This window comes from Astyanax mexicanus, chromosome 13 (assembly GCF_023375975.1).
Source record: "Astyanax mexicanus isolate ESR-SI-001 chromosome 13, AstMex3_surface, whole genome shotgun sequence".
NCBI lineage: Eukaryota > Metazoa > Chordata > Actinopteri > Characiformes > Acestrorhamphidae > Astyanax > Astyanax mexicanus.
Genome location: NC_064420.1, coordinates 36373621 through 36382500, shown reverse-complemented (window position 1 = coordinate 36382500; position 8880 = coordinate 36373621). Strand labels below are relative to the sequence as shown.

The 8880-nt window shown below is 33.9% G+C and overlaps 1 long non-coding RNA gene across 1 annotated transcript; it reads left to right on the top strand.

Moving 5' to 3' along the window:
* The first annotated feature begins 4016 nt into the window (after positions 1-4016).
* Positions 4017-8131, top strand: LOC111189403 (uncharacterized). The gene is made up of 2 exons (XR_002648748.2): positions 4017-5537; positions 7845-8131. It is a non-coding gene; the product is annotated as an uncharacterized LOC111189403 (long non-coding RNA).
* Positions 8132-8880: the final 749 nt, after the last annotated feature.

Here is an 8880-nt window from a genome sequence, read left to right as displayed (position 1 = left end):
ATAGAACAGATAGATAGAACAGATAGATAGATAGATAGATAGATAGATAGATAGAATAGTTAGATAGAACACTTAGATAGATAGATATATAAATAGAACAGTTAGATAGACAGATAGAACAAATAGATAGAACAGTTAAAACAGATAGATAGATAGACAGAATAAATACATAGAGATAGATAGATAGATAGAGATATATATAGATATAGATAAATAGATATAGATAGATATATAGATACATATATATAGATATAGATAGATAGATAGATAGATAGATAGATAGATAGATAGATAGAACAGTTAGAACAAATAGATAGATAGATAGAACAGATAAAATAGATATAACAGTTAGAACAAATAGATAAATAGATAGAACAGTTAGAACAGATAGATAGAACAGTTAAAACAGATAGATAGATTACATTACATTACATTTGGCAGACGCTTTTGTCCAAAGCGACTTACAATAATGAAGTACAAAAGTAATAGGAATTAAGATAACCCATTTTTAGATAGGGCTTAAAGGAGGTCAAACGGATAGATAGATAGATAGATAGATAGATAGATAGATAGATAGATAGATAGATAGATAGAACAGTTAGAACAAATAGATAGATATATAGATAGATAGAACAGATAGATAGAACAGATCAAATAGATAGATAGATAAATAGATAGAACAGTTAAAACATAGATAGCACAAATAAAATAGATAGATAGATAGATAGATAGAACAGTTAGAACAGATAGATAGAACAGATAAAATAGATAGAATAAATTCATAGATAGATATAGATAGATAGACAGAGATAGATAGATATATAGATACATATATATAGAGATAGATAGAACAGATAAAATAAATATAACAGTTAGAACAAATAGATAAATAGATAGATAGATAGAACAGATCAAATAGATACAACAGTTAGAACATAGATAGATAGAACAGATCAAATAGATAGATAGATAGAACAGTTAGAACAAATAGATAGAACAGTTAAAACAGATAGATAGAACAAATAAAATAGATAGATAGATAGAACAGATAAAATAGATAGAACAGTTAGAACAAATAGATATATATAGATATATAGAACAGATTAGATAGATAGATATAACAGATCAGATAGATAGATAGATAGAACAGTTAGAACAAATAGATAGAACAGTTAAAACAGATTGATAGATAGAACAAATAAAATAGATAGATAGATAGAACAGTTAGAACAGATAGATAGATGAATAAATAGATAGATAGATAGAACAGTTAGAACAAATAGATAGATAGAACAGATAAGATAGATAGATAGAACAAATCAAATAGATAGATAGATAGATAGATAGATAGATAGATAGAACAGTTAGAACAAAGATAGATAGATAGGTAGATAGAACAGAACAAATAGATAGATAGAACAGATAGGTAGAACAGATCAAATAGATAGATAGATAAATAGATAGAACAGTTAGAACAAATAGATAGAACAGTTAAAACAGATTGATAGATAGAACAAATAAAATAGATAGATAGATAGAACAGTTAGAACAGATAGATAGATATATAGAACAGTTAGAACAAATAGATAGAATAGTTAAAACAGATAGATAGATAGAACAAATAAAATAGATAGAGCAGTTAGAACATATAGATAAAATAGATAGAATGATACAAAGATAGACAGAACAGTTATAACAAATAGATATAACAGTTAGAACAAATAGATAGATAGAACAGATAAGATAGATAGATAGAACAGATCAGATAGATAGATAGATACACTGAGTAAAGACACTATCCTTCTGCACTTTTAATGGTAGATATATTCTAACATGGAGAGACAGAATATCAAGACAAAAATCCAGAATATAATTTTAAAGAATATATTTTAATTAATTTGTATTTCAATGAGGAAAATAAGTATTTGATCCCTCTTGCCAAACACACTCAATACTTAGTGGCAAAGCCTTTGTTTGCAAGCACAGCGGTGAGACGTTTGTTGTAGTTAACCACAAGTTTAGCACACACACCAGGGGGAATTTTGGCCCACTCTTCTTTGCAGATCCTCTCTAAATCATGAAGGTTGGTGGGCTGTCGCTTGGCAACTCTGACCTTCAGCTCCCTCCATAGATTTTCGATCGGATTGAGGTCTGGCGACTGGCTGGGCCACTCCATGACCTTAATGTGATTTTTCTTGAGCCAATCCTTTGCTGTATGTTTAGGGTCGTTATCATGTTGGAAGACCCAACCACGGCCCATTTTCAGATCCCTGGCAGAGGGGAGGAGGTTGTCCCTCAGGATTGTGCGGTACATGGCTCCATCCATCTTCCCAGTGATGCGGTGAAGTAGCCCTGTACCCTTGGCAGAGAAACACCCCCAAAACATGCTTCCACCTCCATGCTTGACGGTGGGCACAGTGTTCTTGGGGTCATAGGCAGCATTTTTCTTCCTCCACACATGGCGGGTGGAGTTGAGGCCAAAAAGTTCAATTTTGGTCTCGTCTGACCACAAAACCTTCTCCCAATAACTTGGTTCATCTTTCAAATGATCATTGGCATACTTGAGGCGCGCCTCCACATGTGCTCTCTTCAGCAGGGGTACCTTTCGGGCACTGCAGGATGTGAATCCATTGTTGCGCAAAGTGTTGCCAATTGTTTCCTTGCAAACTGTGGTCCCAGCTGCCTTCAGGTCATTTGCTAACTCCTGCCGAGTGGTTGCAGGACGATTTCTGACCGTTCTCAGCATCATTGCCACCCCACGATGCGAAATCTTCTTTGGAGCACCGGGCCGAGGTCTGTTGATTGTCATGTTATACTCTTTAAACTTTCTGATAATTGCACCAATAGTTGTTACTTTCACATCCAACACCTTACTAATCTTTTTGTAGCCCATTCCAGCTTTGTGAAGGTCAACAATTCTGACTCTGAGGTCCTGTGACAGCTCTTTGGTTTTACCCATGTTGGAGACTTGAAATCTGTGTGATCTGTCTGATTCTGTGGACAGGTGTTTTTCACACAAGTGATTAGTGAGAACAGGTGGCTTCAGGTCAGGTAACAAGTTGATTGGGAGTGTCTAACTGGTCTGTAATAGCCAGAACTGCTAATGAATACTAAGGGATCAAATACTTATTTCACTCCATGAAATACAAATCAATTAATATATATTCCTTAGATTTATTTTCTGGATTTTCTTTTTAATATTCTGTCTCTCCATGTAAGAATACATCTACCATTAAAAGTATAGAATGATCATGTCTTTATTAGTGGGCCAACGAAGAAAATCAGCAAGGGATCAAATACTTCTTGGACTCACTGTAGATAGAACAGTTAAAACAGAAAGATAGAACAAATAAAAAAGATAGATAGATAGATAGAACAGTTAGAACAGATAAATAGAACAGATAAAATAGATAGATAGAACAGTAAGAACAAATAGATGTAACAGTTAGAACAAATAAGATAGATAGATAGAACAAATAGGTAGAACAGATAAAATAGATAGATAGATCAGTAGATAGAACGGTAGATAGATAGATAGATAGATAGATAGATAGATAGATAGATAGATAGATAGATAGATAGATAGATAGAACAGTTGATAGGTAGAAAAGTTGATAGATAGATAGAACAAATAGTACAGATAGATAGAACAGATAAAATAGATAGATAGAGCAGTTAGAACAAATAGATAGATAGAACAGATAAAATAGAATAGATAGAACGATAGATAGATAGATCAGTAAGAACAGATAAATAGAATAGATAGATCAATCGATACATAGAACAGATAGATAGAACAGATAAAATAGAATAGATAGAACGATAGATAGATAGAACAGTAAGAACAGATAAATAGAATAGATAGATCAATCGATACATAGAACAGATAGATAGAACAGATAAAATAGAATAGATAGATTTTTATTATATTTTTGACATGTTCATGTACGTGTTTTCAATTTCCTCTTTGCATTACATTTTATTAGTCTAATAGTTTAAAGCTTTAATAAACTTTAGATATTTTTCTCTTATTTTGTGTTTTGCCTCTTTTTTATGTTGCACTTATAGAAACATAGACAAGAGAATGGGATATTAAAGAAATAGCCAGATAAATAGATAATGATTCAAAAGAAGACACTTAAACATGAAAAAAAGAAAGCGGATATAATGTAGATAGATTTTGGTTAATTCTGGTTCACATTCAGCTGATAGATAGGTAGACAGACAGCCTTTCCTCCTTAAAATACCATCTTAAGTAGTCATGTAGCTAGCATTCCTTACATTTCAGACAGGAGTAATTAATTAGCTATGATTTTTACAATCCCTGTCTCTGAATGTAAGAAAAAGTGATTTTATATATCACTTTATAGATCAAAGTCTTTACATCCAAATAAAAATATATATAAAATCAGCTAACTGTTAGATATGCAGTAATATTATATTTAGCTGTTCTGTTATTAGAAGTTAGCAGTTAAGCATAATAAAACTAAAGGCTAGATTACTAAACAAAGATTCAGATAAAACTGGGTGCTTTCCAACGGAAGCCCGTTCCTGACACCTAAAATAAAAAAAGAAAATCCAGCACATTATTTTGAGGAAAGTAAGTAAATATTTAGTCCTTATTTTAAAATACAAAGTCATTTTGAGATACTAAGTTATCATTTTGAGATAGCAAGTCTATCACAGAATAATGAGATAGTATCTGAAAATAATGGTATACAGGGGTTGGATAATGAAACTGAAACACCTGGTTTTAGACCACAATAATTTATTGTCCTGACGGACAGTTCTGGTGGAACTAGGAGAGTTGAGGTACACGTTGAATTCTGCCGTGATTTAGGCAGACGTGGTTTTATGTTTTTTGAATACAATCCGGTTTAGCCGCTCGAACATCCCTTTCAGACAGCTTCCTCTTGCGTCCACAGTTAATCCTGTTGGATGTGGTTGGTACTTCTTGGTGGTACGCTGACATTACCCTGGATACTGTGGCTCTTGATACATCACAAAGACTCGCAGTTTTGTTCACAGATGCGCCAGCAAGACGTGCACCAACAATTTGTCCTCTTTTGAACTCTGGTATGTCACCCATAATGTTGTGTCCATTGCAGTATTTTGAGTAAAACTGTTCTCTTACCCTGCTAATTGAACCTTCACACTCTGCTCTTACTGGTGCAATGTGCAATTAATGAAGATTGGCCACCAGGCTGCTCCAATTTAGCTGTGAAACCTCCCACACTAAAATGACAGGTGTTTCACGTTCATTGTCCAACTTCTGTAGTATCTAAAAAATGACTTAATATCTCAAAATAATGAGATAGTATCTCAATAATGACTTAGTATCTCAAACAGAGGCAACTTTTTTTAGGTGGCAGAAATGGGCTTCCATACCTTCCTGCATCAGAATCATATAAGAGTAATCAGCATTTCTTACATTTCAGACCCAGAATGCAGTGTTCCAATTCAGACATTCGAAAATGGACAGCATACTCAGATGTGCCTTAAACCTTTAGGGATATAGGAAGTCATGTCAGTCACAGGTATTCTGCACTGTCACTGTTCATTTAGCTCTAATACCAACAGCTACACACACACTGTGACTAAAGCTGGAGGCCCTGGAACTTAACCCTATGAATGAGTTTTCTGTTGAATTATCTACAGTATAATGGGTTTATTTGCAAAAATAAAAAAGGCTGGTGTTGATTTTTTTCTTCTTCAAAAAAAGACTAAATTATGCCAATATTTTTTTAGAAATGAGCTTTTTTTTTAAATAAATGATAAAACGAATTGAGACTGATATAATCAGTCAATATTGGATCTGGAATTACCTAATTACATTTCAGACAGGGGAAATTGCAAGCTGCAAGCTATTTGATGGCTTTTATAGCCTTCCTCTGCTTTGTGGGCATCAATCAGCTTAATTTCCAGTCAGTTGCTTGGAGCTGCCCATGGTTGTTAAGTGTTTGAGCTCATATTTCATAATTACAATTCATGACCTGTCTCACCAGTTCTAATTATGATAATTATGAAGTCCTGAGACTTTATAACTGGAGAAGTGAACTGTGTCTCTTTGCTATTTTCTGTTTTCTCATGGATTTTTGCCTTGTACCCCCCTCACTTTTACTCGCTTGATCACATTTAGCAAGATTGTTCGCAAGGATGAGTACTTTTTTTTAGGTGCTTATTGTTAGTCTAATGTATAAATTGTGTACTTCACACTAATACTGTAAGATATATACTAAATGTAAAAGTGTGGGTCTTCTAGGATAGTACTATATATTAATGTAGTAACCTGTTTTGTACGTACAGGAAAAGGAACAGTCACGACATATCTCACTGTAGGTGTAGAATTCTATTATTTTAATTTTGTTCCAGACAATAGTAGCTTCTCCCTTTTTGCCTCGCATTGCATTGTGGGATTAAAGTGTCCATTGTAACCACTTTTTTTTAAACATTTTTTTTTTACTTTTTACACTTATCTAAACTGAATTCATATTTAAAAAATAGTCAGTATAATTGATCACAGTTGAAACACAACCTCATGTTTGTCACCTAGATTAGTGTTTTTAAAACACTGTTTTTCCACTCAAAGAGACAGTAAAGAATTCTGGGTAATCCCACCACAACGAGCTTTGGGAATCCCACACACTCCCAGAGCTAAAATGTTTCAGTTACTTAAGACCATATCTGCATTCTTTTACAGAAATAAATACTGCAAAGAAAACAAGTTTAAGAGTTCAGAAATCAATATTTGGTGGAATAATCCTGTTTTTTAATCAAAGTTTTCATGCATCTTGGCATGTTCTCCTCCACCAGTCTTACACACTGCTTTTGGATAATTTTATGCCACTTATGGTGCAAAAATCCAAGCAGTTCAGCTTGGTTTGATGGCTTGTGATTATCCATCTTCCTCTTGATTTTATTCCAAAGGTTTTTAATTTGGTAAAATCAAAGAAACTCAAAATATTTTAAGTGTTCTCTTATTTTTTTTTATATATTCTATATAGTGAATTAATTAATGAGAGAACCATTCTGAGCACAGCTTTAGACTTTCTACTGTTTATTTGAGTTAAGTATTAAATCCTAAACATTGAGAATTGTGTTCCAAATTCACTGGTAACAGCAGCAAAATACCTGTGACTAAATTGTTTAGATACAATTTAAAATCATAAAATCCAAATTTAATCAAAAGTATAAAATTATGTTGCTAAAGATTATAGATTTTATGCAATATTATTTTAAAATCTGAATCAGAATCAGATATTTTGATTTGACCCCAGTTTCCATCTTCATCAGTTGTGTAGGTGAAAAAGATGCCATGTTCCTCTTGAACACCAGAGGACAGTATAGCTCAGAGAATAGTCTTTGATCATCATATCAGCTGGTTAGTCTGTTGGCTGATGCCAAGTGGTACAAGCAGACAAAGAGAATCATAAAATTTTATGTGCATCCTGTTCAGCACACTGTTTAATTGAATTATCATTTCAGGCACTATTTAAAAAGGATTGGCTGGTTTTATGAATCTACTTAGGAGGATGACAAAAGAGCTAATAATACACATAAACTGCTTATGATCTGTAATCATGCTTGTCTGAGTATGACAGAATAAAAAGCAACTGACTGAAAACAGAAGGATTCGGCCATTTAAAATTCACCAACAAAACATACTGTTCCTCCTCAGTTTAAAGATGAACCAAGGCTAATTCTGGTAGACTCTCCCTCAGTGTGAACGTTTAGCTGTCATGTCACTTTAAAAGTGTGTTTTACAGCGTGGTATTAAGCACAGGCCTCTAGCAAGGTCTCTGCTATTAGGATTAATTACAGTTTCTCTGATCTGTTCCCTGCAGATGCTTTTGCTTTGCTTCCTTTTTAAGGCACCAGCAGTCAAGCAGAATTTCTCCCACCCTGTAATCCCCACCAGCTCCACTGGAGGATATTTACAGAGAGTGCGCCTGCATGTCCTCGAAACCCATCAATGAGTGACCCACACAGCAGCTGGGAACCTCCCCTACCATGACTGTGACCCTGTTCACCCAGTGCTAGAGAAGCAGTCAGAAAGTAGGGATGGGTAGGTCGACACTTGAATATTTCCTGTTATGAAAACAGATATCCATATAAATGTGTATGAATCATATTTATATGTAAACTGTATTTATTTATGTTTTACTAAAATGTAATATGTGTTTCTAATGGTGTAAATATGGGGCTCAAATTGGTGCAGCATGGGCTCCAGGTGTGCAGGGTCTCTGAGTGGGTTTTTTGTAACTGGTACCCAGTTAGGCCACACATTATTACAGCCCACCTTAATATCAAGTAGTTCCATTTACACCCTATGTGGAGGGTACAACCCAGATGGGGCCCATTGTTCAAACTTTTCTGGTCCCCTTAGTGACACATATGTATATGGGGGTCTAGTTGGGATAAATTACAGGCCCCACATGGTTATTGTATCTGGTAATGTAGCAGTTATATTGTTTTTCTTGAGATATATACATTTTGTGGGCCTAATTTTAAGCAATCTCTTAAAAATATGTCTTTTTTTTATTGTTTTTTCTTAACCCCTTAAAATGCCTCAAACTGTATACAGGCTACAGGTGTACGTAATACAAAACCCTTTTTTCTGCAGTAAAATAACTTATTTACATTCAAAAAAAAAATGAGGGCTTTGAAATCTTCTACAGAATAATTGTAGAAGCTGCCTGTTTTCTCTCTACTTCACTTAATAATTTCAGATCAGTAATAGGAATCAACCCAAATTCTGCATGTTTGAAAATAGACGTAAAAACTAAACAACCATAATGAAACAAAAAATTTGGATGTCATGAGCTGGTTAATTTGTATTCAGGATTCGTATTGATTTCAAAATGAAGTTCAGGAAAGACA